Source organism: Felis catus, chromosome B2 (genome assembly GCF_018350175.1).
Source record: "Felis catus isolate Fca126 chromosome B2, F.catus_Fca126_mat1.0, whole genome shotgun sequence".
Lineage (NCBI taxonomy): Eukaryota > Metazoa > Chordata > Mammalia > Carnivora > Felidae > Felis > Felis catus.
The window spans coordinates 26471515-26484535 of record NC_058372.1 but is presented as its reverse complement, the minus strand read 5'-3'; the positions used below and the strand labels follow the sequence as shown (position 1 = coordinate 26484535).

General features: G+C 36.9%; 1 protein-coding gene across 3 annotated transcripts in view; it reads right to left on the bottom strand.

Moving 5' to 3' along the window:
- Positions 1–13021, bottom strand: part of GMDS (GDP-mannose 4,6-dehydratase) — a 629071-nt gene that overhangs the window by 453967 nt on the left and 162083 nt on the right. The gene's annotated exons all lie outside the window — the stretch shown is intronic.

Here is a 13021-nt window from a genome sequence, read left to right as displayed (position 1 = left end):
TGATAATGATTTATAAAGAAATTTATATGTAATTGTGACTAATTGGAACATCCTTGACTTTGGTTTTAAGAACTGTATGACTGTGAAAGTTCATCTTATATAATTGAGAGCCCACAAAATTAATAAAATTCAAATTTTCATAATTTTTTTAGCTCTTGTATTTATACAGCTCACAACTAAAAAATTGAGAGTAACACAGACCTATCTGTGCACACAAACTGAAGTTAACAAAATAGATTTTTTTAATAGAATATATATATGGGGGTATATTCTTTTTCTACTGATATGACAGAGTATAACCATTTAATCATTAATAAGTAACAAGCAACCGCCGTTATATGTTTTATGCTTCATTAAAACAACATTGAGGCCCATCACAGTGCACAGCAAATGGGGCTGGAAACCACCGCACACCCTGGGAAACCACATTCCCTTCTAACCTCGTTTGCTTGAAGCGGCTAGAGAGTGAATGGCAATATACTCTCAAGTAAGCCTTTATTAAGTATGAGAAATAAATTATATTAAGTGTTATTTTTTGAACCCCGAAATGAGGGGAAGGATTGTTAAGATATCAAATTTACTAAAAAAATAATTATGTGAGAAATAAGTTGCTGTCACAAGAGAGACTTGCCAGACACTGCATTTGAGCAAGTTGTTATACACACCTTTGGAATCAATTTTGTGACACAGAGATTAGTCTGTGGTACTAAATCGCATGAGACTAGATCAGAAAAAAAACTAAAGAGTACGGAAATGTTTTCTTGAACAACATTACCATTACATTAGAGGTATTAAGGAACCCTTATTATATTTATAACCAGTAAGATACTGACATGATTCGATAGTTCAGGACATGTTACAAATTGCTTTTTTATAACTTGCCTCCATATCTCAGGTTTCTAATAAATACGATTTTACTTCATTAGATCCTCATGTCTGTGATTTCACCAAATTCAATTCTACAACTTGAAAATTACCTTGGAAATTTGTGGGAAGCCACAGAAAGGTCCTCAGAAACAGACACATATTAAATATTAATTATAATGATGACTGTCATCTTTTATAGTGATTATGTCATTATATAGGAATGCTAATTAAGACATAAAATGACTTCTTAATTGTAAATCCATTCTGAAGAAATATATATCTGCACCAGTGTGTTTAATAGAAAATCCAGTGTGGGGACCAGACCATAACAGACTGCAGTTCTATTTTCTAAAATGCTGACATTTGAGCAAATGTTCCCATGGAATGTTTGTCTGATTCGTGGACTGACATTTCCTCTTTGTAACTTGCTTAACTAAGAAGGAGACATGCAGGCCAAACTCTACAGTACCCTCAGGCAGCAGGCCATTACTAGCCGCTGCAACTTGTGTATAGTTTCTCTTTTACTTCCCTCTTTCCCTACCGCCCCTCAGTCCTTAGCGGTCTCTTTATTTTGACATGCATATTATCTTAGCTGATTTCTATCATCTTACAGGAGTGGATGACATACCTTAAAAGATTAAGCCTCCCCACCTGGGATTTGTCCAGAAATTCAGTGTACTATAGCTTCTCATAGCCTTCTTCATTCTCCTATATCCTTGTGTTATCAATAGTGGCTTTCTTTCTTATTTTATGTTTAACTACAGGACACAGGCAGCTACGTTGATAGAAGTCAGTTTATACTGTCATTCATCTTTCATTAGAAGTACAAGGTTGACTTCCGCTGTCTGTAACACTTTGCTGCCATCTATGTGTATAAAAGAGCACAACAATCTTCCAAGCACCAGAAACCTCCCCTGTTCCAAAAAGAAACATGGCTCTAATCTAGACAGATGACTACGGAAGCTTCAGGAATAATTTGCCTCCCCACAAAAATGCCGAAGCTTACCAGGAATTTCTATTTATTTCTCTGTACAACAACTTTCTAACACTGAAAGAGTAGTGAGGATACATTATTTAACATAAACCAAAACCAATAGTTTTTTTCATTATTACTGCCAATAAATTTTAGCTAATATGGCAACTTCTACAGAGTTATGTTTAGAAATGAAACAATGACAAGAAAAGGTGAAGTTTTAAGTCAATTATTTACAATAAATTAATTTTTGCAAAACTGCAATCTAAATAATCTTGCCAAGTGATATGCTGAAAAGATCACTAACCCAAAACACTTTCATAATAATTAATACAAAGCGAATGCAAAGCAACGAGATAAAAAAGTATTTATTCACATTATTCAAACTACCAATAATTCAAATATTGTGATCTACTAATTAACCACTGTCTGTCAAACACTCAAATCCTTCTTTTCTAGGGAAGACAGAGAAATACATCAGAACACTGAAGAGCCTCTCAACCTCCTCCTTAGTGGTGCTGATGGCTCTGAATTGTCCTGACAAATGTCAGTGTCAAAACAACAAACAAAATCACTCCAGTGTGAGCCATATGGAAGCCTAAGCAAAACAAACAAACAAAACTTTCCTCTACTAAACCATTTAACAATCTGCATGGTAAAAGGTAAAGACTGATATTTCCAATCAGGATTAATTATATGTGTTAATAGTCCTAAAGAATGTCCCTTATATGTTTGTCAATACTATTGATTTCTAGAAGACATTTTACTGTTAAAAAAAAAACTGACACAACTGGGGCAACTGGGTGGCTCAGTGAGTTAAGCATCTGACTTCAGCTCAGGTCATGATCTCACAGTTTGTGAGTTTGAGCCCTGCGTCAGACGCTGTGCTGACAACTCAGAGCCTGGAGCCTGTTTTGGATTCCGTGTCTCCCTCTCTCTCTGCCCCTCCTCGGCTTGCACTCTGTCTCTCTCTCCCTCAAAATAAATAATCATGAAAAAAAAAAAACAAAACCTAACACAACTAAAGTGTATGGGGGTGGGAGTAGAAAGGAGATTCAGGAAAAGGTTTTACCCTGATTTACCAAACAAAATGAAAAGCTCACACTGACTGCCTTGCCTCTGACAATCTGCCATTTAGAATAACTGCATCATTGCTACTAACACAATATTTGTCATCTGGAGAACATTTCATTTTAATCAACACTATAATTATACATAAGTTGAGCTCATTGTTTAAAATTCAACATTTTTTTAAGGAATTTTTGGTCTAAGTTTTTCTAATGACAAACAACATTGTTTAAGAAGCCCAACCAAGCCTTTATGGATGTTTACCTGTAAAGAAAGCAAATTTAAATTCATCACGGATGATTTTTTATTAACATCCATAAATGATATACACATTGTATGAATTTTACTAAAAACAGTAGCGTAGACTTTTTTCAAAAAATTGAAATCTAAATTACAGCAATTTTCTCACAATTTACTTCTTTTTGGCACTTGTAAGGTATCCAATACCTAATAACTTAAATAGAAATAAAAATGATTTTAAGCATTACATTTTTTTAAACACAAAAGGTTTCATTTTATTTTACTATACCAATTTTAAGGATCTACATTTAACAAAGAGAATTTTATAAACTCCACTTGTATTAAAAGGATATAGTAGGAATTATATTTGATACCAGGCCATAGGAGGTGCTTAAAAGAATGATTAAGTTTAAATTCTTAAATTTACACACAAGTGTTTTGTGGGGTTTTTTGAGGATCGGGATGACAGATACATCTAACTGTGATATTAAATTATTATCTATGCCTACATCTTAATTTATACAAATTACACATTTCAATCTAATTGGGAATCCAAAGTTTTCATCATTAAAAATCCAAAACAAAAAGTTTCACTCAGAGTACCTACACTATTTGCTATTTGTGCTTATAAATATATTTAGAAATTGATATTAAGATAAACATTTACCTATTTGCATTAATTTTAGTTTAATTATTGCAAAGATAAAATAATACTCTGGATTTTATTTAATAATAAGTGGATTAAGAGTGCAAAACCCAACAAACATACCTTTGTGTGGTCTACTAATTATAAGCAAGATTCCAAACGTTATTAGCTGTTATCAAAATTACAATACCACCTAGATCTAATAAAACAGAACAATCTGTTTGAACAGGGAGAGGAGAACTTTCATAGAGTGTTCTCTCTCATATAAATTCTTAATGGACTATAAAGGACTTTTTAAGTGGTTTTAGATTTGAATTCAATTGCTCAAATCTGTAACAGGCTTCCAGAAAGAATTTGAGCCAGATGACACACAGAGGCCCACAAGCATTATAAAGTCCTGCTCTACCCTCATGAATATAAGATAAAAAATGCTAAACTTCCTTCTAAGAACCATAGGAAGTGATTAGCCATATTTACATTAGAGGAGTTTATACACTGTAAGCTTAAACATTAAATTATAAAATGAAAAGGTTTTATACTACAATTTCCTTGTAACAAACTAAAGTGGTTACCAAATTATTAAATATCATGGGGACTGTGCCCACATGGGTGATGATCAACAGAATCAATCAGAAAGAAATGGAGCTATGGAACAAAACATACAAAATGCAACTTTACTTAAAAGTAGAGATTTGTATCACGCAAGCCAACTATCTACACAGAGTAAGAGCATCCAGTAGTTGCTCCATTCATCTTGCTCACTTCACTTGTAAGGGAGCTAATTTTTCCAGAAACAGACACACCACTGAAGGCATGGATATTAGGTCTAATTGCAAACACACCTTATTAATACTCAGATTGTCAAAGTTGTATTCATTGCTCTTTAAAGGTAAAGCCTTCTGCCCATAAGGTACCTTCATAATCGTTAACAATTAGGGTGACTTTATGTTGCTGTAAGCACACAAAAGAATTACATATAAAAAGGGAATTCCACATGAAAATGAAAGAACTAGCCTTTTTTTTTATGTTTATTTTTGAAAGACAGAGACAGAGTGCAAGCAAGGTGGGACAGGGGAAGAGGTGCCAAGAGAGGAGACACAGAATCTGAAGCAGACTCCAGGCTCTGAGTTTTCAGCACAGAGCCCATGTGGGGCTCAAACTTCTGAACTGCGAGATCATGACCTGAGCCAAAGTCGGACACTCAACCAGCTGAGCCACCCAGGTGCCCCAAGAACTTATTTTAAACCTCACAAAATATATAAGCCTATATTAATTTATTTATCTGCTAAACAAAAGAAGTTATCTTCAGAGACCAAATAAGGAGTTATAATTTGTATATACTAATATATGGACAAAAATATATTTGTAGTATTAAAATGGAAATATTTATTTTTAAATCTTATAGAATAGGTTAATTGATAATAGTCATATAACTGACTTGGCTTTTTCTTTTTTTAAAAAAGTACCCAAATAGGAACAATTTATTCATTTTGGCTATCAAGCTATTGATACTTCTGATTCCATAAGTAGCAAATATTATTAGCATCCTATAGCTTTTAGGGAAACTTATTTACACACTAGCACAGTACAGGCACTTGACATAAAAACTATTATTGAATTACCTTAGCCAAAAAGATTGTGCTTATTCCTGATGATTTAGTACTGTAGATTTCTATTTTCCTTATATACTAATTTTATATTAATATCAATTATGTGCTACCATTACATCTTGTATTGTTGTATTAGGGGATCTTCTTCACTATGCAAACACTACTCATATGGTATCAATTACAACCAGTTTCCTCCATTAAGGAAAAAACAATGCTTTTCATTCAAACCTATTGCATCAAAACTTCATTTCACTGTATTAAAATGGTTGGAACAAGAAGAGAGGTAAAACTTCAAACATCAGAGTCTTACATTATCATCCCCTGATATTTCAGTGATACCTTTCCAACCTCAGTCTTCTTAGATCAGTTGTATGACAAGAAAATCAAGTGGTGTCAGTTCTGGGTTCCAGCCTAGATAGTAGACCCTGCTGCTCATCAAATGGAAGTTCCAAGTGGTGTTTTGTAAAAAAAAGGGCTTAAGCTGGCTCATCGCTAAGATCTCTTCCACCTCAAAATACTATGGCTCACTTCATAAAAATCAAAGGGCCCAAAACATCATTTTCCCCTTTATAATAGGACATAACAAGTTAACGTTTCAGAGGCAGGAACTACAGGCATTTGAATGAGGAAAACATTCTTGCATATAATTTCAAACAGCTGCTGTGGCAAAGGGCAGGCCTCCATCACTGGCGGATGAAACAATGAATGGCATGTAGATTCCCTGTGTTACCTTCATGCATTCGATTCCCTGAATAATTTGCCTCATGTTAGCCTAAAGTATGACAAACAGCAAACTGGGATTGGAGGTTGAGGGGAGCAGAATAGCGAATTTGCAATTCCCTCCCCCCTCCTTTGTTCCTACTAAATTCATTTGTTAGCCCTCCCCCTCAGGATGGACTGTGCCACCATTCCCAGGAGTTGCTATTGTAAACAGCATAGTCAGGAGGGCCTTGAGGAGTTGATGTTTGAGTAAAGGTTGGGAGTAGTTAAGGGAACAAGCAGGTGGATATCTAGGACAGAGTATCAACAATCAAAAGCAAGCATAAAAGACTATAGATAGAAGCATGTTGAAAGCACCCACAACTGAAGGAAGGTGCTCATTTTATAGATGACTAAATGGAGGCTAAAAAGCACTGAGCACTCTATCAAAGTCACATACCTTTGATAGGGGCATGTAACATGGCCAGGATCTAAAGCCAGAAAAAACACCAAGGCCCAGGGTCTAGAGAGGGCCTGGATCTAAAGTTTTAGAGTATGTCCTAGGAATTCTATGTGCATCCCTGATTTAAGAACTCTTGTCTATAGTGTCCCATGAAAACCTTCCTCCCTTCTGCCCCATGACATGATCATCTGCAGGTTTCCCTCACTATCCAAAAGTAGACAGTTCTAGGAAAACTTTGATAAGCCAAAATGGCATGAAAGCAAGGAACAATTACCATTAATTTATATGGAATAATTTTTGAGCATTCCCAGACCCAAAAAATAACCTCTCTTAGGCTTTCCTGATACCTTAAGACACATCCTGCTTAACAGGTGCACAAAATAAGTCTAGATAAAGCACAGATGCTCACAAACACTGCTCAAAGCTATGGTGTCTTGATGCTGAGATGCTGAATGTAATTCCTGGGGAAGAAGTCTGATGTGCCACTCTCACTGCTCAGGGTGCAGGCTGCCTCTACAACACCTCAATACAAAACAAACACTGAACCTGATTTTTTGCTATTGACCTATTATTTTCATAAAAGTGAAAATTCTCTTCATATTTATTTTAGTGATAACAGGTACTAATTCAGGTCTTTTGTAAAAGCAAAGTGGTATAATGTGATCTTTTTTGAAAGATAACACTAAGGATGTTTTGCATCTGTAAGCCTCCTCCTGATCCTGCTGGCATAAGGCTTGATAAAAGGCAGCAACCAGACCACATGTTAGATAGCTGCATTCACACAACTTGATTTAATGAAATCTAGCATGCAATTGTGTGGGACATGGAGCTAGACTCTCATCCACATACAAGGATGTTCTCACATTTCCTGTCCTAACAGCAAGCTATACCCCACATTTTCCTGCTCTACTCACCCCTCCCTGAGGGCTCCCCAAGATAACCCCCACCCCCCCCAAAAAAAAGAAAGAATGAATGAGCAGGGACACAGAAGAACAGTCCTCTCTGCTGTTTGCTCTGGGTTTTAATAGGCCACCCCCTACCCTTGCTATGATTACACAGCACAGGGCCACGTTGTTGCAATTTTATTTTGTTCTATAACTGAGTTAGTCAGGCAGTAACCAGATGTTCAACCTAGGCACCTGCCTTTTCCTACCATAAGCAATTCTCCAATGCATCAAGTCACCCACCCCCTTCCCCTCAATGAGAGAAGCCACAAGAGGTTTAGGCTTCCTGGAGATAAATATGAGGGTCAGCTCTCCAGCTATAAATTTCAACTCCTAGAACAAGCCAGGAAAAAGCCACTGGAGATGACAGTCTTTAACTCAGGTAATTAAACAGCTCAGTCCCCTTCCCAAGGGCCACTCGTCTAATTCCCATGCCTTTTTCTTTTTTTTCCTTTTTTTTTTTTTTTTTTAATTCCCAGCTTCATTCCCTGGCCTGGTGTTTCTCTCATCTCTTCCCAATTCTAACTTGGTGCGTGGCCACTATGCTAGCTCCTTGGCTCACGATCAGCTCTGCTTCTTGTCTAGCTTCCTGGGCTGGAAGTTCCCACCATGAGGACAACTTAGACTCAGCTCCTTTGTGCTTCCATGTTCACAATTTGCTGACTGGTCCCACACAACCAGACAAGGAATCCCACTCCTGCTCACTTGGTCATGCTCTAGTTTACCTTCTGGTAAAAAGACAGCCTCCTAACTTTCATGAAACAAAATAAATGTCATTAAAGAGTTAGAAAATTAATGAAAACTATGGAGTTATTCAATCTGAAAAAGATAAAGACTTAATAATGGTCTGCAACACTGAGAAGGGATTTGAAAATCCTTCTCAAAACTGAAGGAAAAAGAGTAAACGACTTTCTGTCTCCACTGAAGACACAGGGGGAAAAGAGTAAGCTTAAGAAGAAACTTAGGTATGTGGGGAAAGAAAAAAATTATGGTGAGAACTACTTTACATTACATTTATTACTACAGAGAAAATCATTTTCTTGCATGGTCCTTAAAATAAATTATAGAATATAGAGATCTGAGTTCCAGTCCTGGATTGGCCAGTAAACTAGCTGTGTGACTTTGAGTAGCTTCATTTATAAAATGAAAAGCATATGAAATCATTTTTTAATTTTTTTTTATTTTAGAGAGAAAGAGAGAGAGAGAGTGAGAGCATGCGTGCATACAAAGGGGGACGAAGGACAGGAGAAGAGGGAGAGGGAGAAGGAGAGAGGGTGGGGGAAAAAGAGTGAGAGAGAGAGAGAGAGAGAGAGAGAGAGAGAGAGAGAGAGAGAGACTCTTAAGCAGGCTCCACATTCAGCACAGAGAACCCACAACCCTGGGATCATGACCTGAGCCAAAATCAAGAGTCAGACACACTCAACCGACTGAGCTATGCAGAGGTCCCCATATGAAATCATTTCTAAAGTTTCTTTTAGCTGTAATATTCCATGACTGTATAATTTTCATTTCTTTGAAAAAAAAATAAAGGCAACTCCAACAGGACACTGTGAGACAAAAAAGACTAATGCTGGACTAGATTTATTATAGAAAGATCACATCCAACACTATAGCTTCAAGAATGACATGAGAGTACCAAACAAGTTGGAGGAATGGTGGAAAAATCCAAAATCACAATAGTAATGAACATTGGACAGGTAAGAAATTTAAGACAGAAATTACTGAAAAACTATTATTTACACAGTTTTAAGAAAAGAACAATAAAGCAGGCTCTTGAAACATGTTCTCCATCAAAATGGGCTGGACTAAATATTGGATAATTTGTTCCTACTTGGATGATGTCATCATGCTAGGTTTAACTACTTTTAATAACTAGTACATTTCCGTCATCTCTCACTTTCTCCCACATAAGATCAAATCAGCCTCTCAATGACCCACACTTCATGAGTCATAATTTTTCTGTTTATGATTCAGAAAAATGTCTTCAGTCAGTATTTCCCAGACTGTTGTGGGTTTATTCCAAGAACCAATTTCATCTTCATTGGTTTCCTACAGGAAACCAGACCAACTTCCTATTATTTTATTTTCCTTACTTTTAGCATACCATAGCCCACAGCAAATTAACTGGAAGTGAGAGTGATAGAAGACTTTATCCTGCACAAAGAGAAGCCAACACAAACAATGCCCAGTCTAGAAGTCACGGATTCAAAAGAAAATACAAAATGTGCTAATATTAGAATTGTCCTTCTTAAAAGCTCCAAACCAAATAATAAAAATGTATTTTAATTAACCTTATTGCAAGCATTTCACAGTCAGAAAGAACTTTTGTTTGAAAACTATTGTCTAAGAATACAATAAATCCTACAAAGTTAACACTGAGAATTCACTTCAAATATAAATACATATATATTTCCCACCCTAACCCCCTAACAAGCTGCTAAAAGAACAGGCAGACAACTGAAGCCCAATGCAAAGAGCCTTGGAGTGGTTGAGGAACTGAGCAACATCTCCCTAATAACAGGGCAGTCTGTCATCCCCAGCTACCATCACACCAGCCCCTGACCCACACCCACTCCTTCTATGACTGATAATCAATCGGACATTAGCTCACAGCAGAAATAGTAACGTGGAACACGGATTTTTAACAGACATCCTAACAGCGGTTTGTATTCATACTATTCCCCTAAAATACTAGTTATTTCTCATGGACTACATACTTCTCAGAAAAAGATTTGTGAATGTGAAGAATTTTGATATAAATGTATACGAGATTCTCCTTAGACTCTCCATTCTCATCATTCATGATCGTAGGTATAGTTTTAGGCTTTAAAAGCACACAAGTTCACTACCTGTCAAGGAACAGGACTATTTTATACCAAATTCAAAAAGCTGGTACGTTAAAAAAAGAAGGCCTAAAAAGAATGCATTTAAGACACATATCAAGAATAGATAAACTAAAAAACCTGAAACATTAGAGCAATGGCTCTCAAAGTGAAATTCCCAGACCAGAATCAGCATTATCAACATGTCCTAAAAACATAAGTTCATGAATCAGAAATTCTGGGGAAGCACCCTGCAACCTGCAGCTGATGCTAAAGTGAGCCTTATCTATCAGATATGCTCTCTTCCTTACACCAGGAAATTTCTAGAAAAGAATCCACTCAATTTACATTTCCTTTATAACCCCTCAACTTCTAAACCCTCTGTGCTAGCTAACTCTTCTATCATATTGCTAGAATGCTCTTTTTAGAAGTATCTAGCAATGCCGATATCCCCTCTTGCTTGAAATAGCCTGATTTTTACTTCTGTGACACAATTCCACCCTCCTGCATGTCAATCTCCCACTTTCCTGTTATCAGTGACTATTCTTCCTCTTCCCATTCTAAATACACTCCTGTCCCCTTAGGTTCAATCTTCAGGCCTCTACTCTTCTTTTTCTATCTGCTGTCTTGCATTGCAAGAATTCCCAGAGCTGAATTTACATTTGTTGTACCCCTAGTCTCTCTCACAACATATTTGAAACTACCTCATGACTTGTTTCACCTGAATGTCCTTCAAGTACTGCCAGTACCCTGGAATCAAACACGGTGAAGGAACTTCTCATTTACCCTGTCTGATTCCAACAGTCCCGCCTTGAATGCCTGCTCTGGTATTGGTACCAGCAGTTGTCTGGTCCCCTCGGCACTGGAACCTTGTTTTCCCTCTTCCCTGGCTCCCATATCTTATCAGTAGAGAGGTCTGTCCTACCGGGCATCCTGTATCATCTACTTCATTCCTGCCGTCTTCATCTGACAGCTTCCTATCTCTTCTGAAGCCCTACCACTAGACTTACCTGTAAACCTCATCTCTAAATCTATTTTCCCCATTGTCAAAAATATCCAGAGGCGGGGCACCTGGGTGGCTCAGTTGGTTAACCACCAGACTTCAGCTCAGGTCATGACCTCACAGTATGTGGGTTTGAGCCCCACATCGGGCTCTGTGCTGACAGCTCAGAGCCTGGAGCCTGCTTCAGATTCTGTGTCTCCCTCTCTCTCTCTCTCAGCCCCTTCTTAGCTCACACTCTTTCTCTCTCTCTCAAAAATAAATAAAAATTAAAAAAAATTTTTTTTAAATATGCAGAGGCTACTGAAAGGTAGCCCAACTATCTACAGAGCCTTATGTCTCATTTTTCAACAAATTTTTCGCTCAATCTGGAATGCTTATCATGTTAAAAATGTGTCCCAAGTTTTCTCACTTCTGACTCTTAGACTTACATTACTGCCTCCATTTCAACTGCCAGTTCCCACTATGTCTGCAAATTTCCTCCCTAAATCTTCTCCTTGAATCTCTTCAGACTGAAGTTCTCTCTCACCCTTCTCTAAAGACTCTAAGATACTAGTGCCAGCCTCTGTCACTTGCCACAAATCACCTCTACAAAAGTTTAGACCCTCCGTGACAGAAGTGGGATTTATACATCTTTGTATCCTCTATTCCACCATGCATGCAAATATTTGTTAAAGGGCTAAATTATCTGACAAAGCAAGATTCATATTCAATTAGACACCATTTCTGCCAATTAACTGGCCTTTAGGTGAAGCCAGCAAAACACAATGAAAACAGATAAACTTCACATACATAGCAACTTTGAATGAAACAACTCAGTCTCCTACACTTTCTACACTTACAGGACAACCACTCCAGAATAATAACCACACAGTAACAGGCTCACTCAAGTAAGAAAAGTACAACTAACTTTTTGAACTTTTTGGAAAAAGAAGCCTGATCCATTTAATTCTAAAGTGACAGGGGGAAGACTTTCTATAAATAAATTTCCATAAAATTTCCTTTAGCTTCCCACCATGCCAGTTTATAGCCCCAGGGGTGAGAAACTATCTAGAATCACAAAGTAAAGTTCTTAATCTAAAGGAAGTTGATTAACAGAGGATTCATTCCAAAACATTCTATTTTGCCTGGAAGATACTCTCATTTTGGTGAGGAAGGCCAAAAAGCAGCTAGATAAATTACAATGTGGAAGATGGACTGATTGTTCCAGTTAGGGATAAATAGTCTTCATTCCTGGAGTGATAAAGAGAGCCACTATGTCTCTATAGAAAAGACAGGTGATAATCTCTCCAGGCATAGTATGCATAAGATACCCTTTCAAAATGAGAAAATACATTCAGAATCATTTAGAAAACCAGCTCTGCTCTAACTGAAAAACCTTGATAATTTTCACAGCCCAAAGCTTAATGCTGGATACAGGACAGTATCATCAGAGATTAAGAAAGGAAAAACATTTTTTTCCTAGACAGCACAGATAAGAAGCATCTTTACTAATATGTAGCTGTCAAGGTTAATATTTGAGAGAAAAATGTACATTATGAGAATTTATACACTATTTTTAAATTTGATATCAATTATAAGACTGGGCCTACCATTATGTTTCTCTCACTATGTTCACACCTGTTTCATTTTGTTTAGAAACTTATAATTTGTCCCTTAAACTAGCTGAGACATATAGCTTCCACTGTG